The sequence below is a fragment of the Penaeus monodon genome, chromosome 19 (genome assembly GCF_015228065.2).
Source record: "Penaeus monodon isolate SGIC_2016 chromosome 19, NSTDA_Pmon_1, whole genome shotgun sequence".
Lineage (NCBI taxonomy): Eukaryota > Metazoa > Arthropoda > Malacostraca > Decapoda > Penaeidae > Penaeus > Penaeus monodon.
The window spans coordinates 9592188-9592414 of NC_051404.1; positions in this window are offsets into that span (position 1 = coordinate 9592188).

A 227-nucleotide genomic window follows, 5' to 3' on the forward strand; every position below is an offset into this window, starting at 1 on the left:
TAACATCAGTCGCTCATACAGACGACCGCCGCTGCTTTTCTCCCAAAGCGTCACTGTAAATCAACACGAGGATCTCAGTGACGGCGAAGAAAATTAATGAAGACATTAATCCCTATCGCAGGAGACGATGGTGTGCTCTGTCAGCGGGAGAACTACGATAGCTCGAGCCGCGTGCGTAAAGATAACATGAATTCGTGGTTTATAGGCATAATAATCGGATATAACCG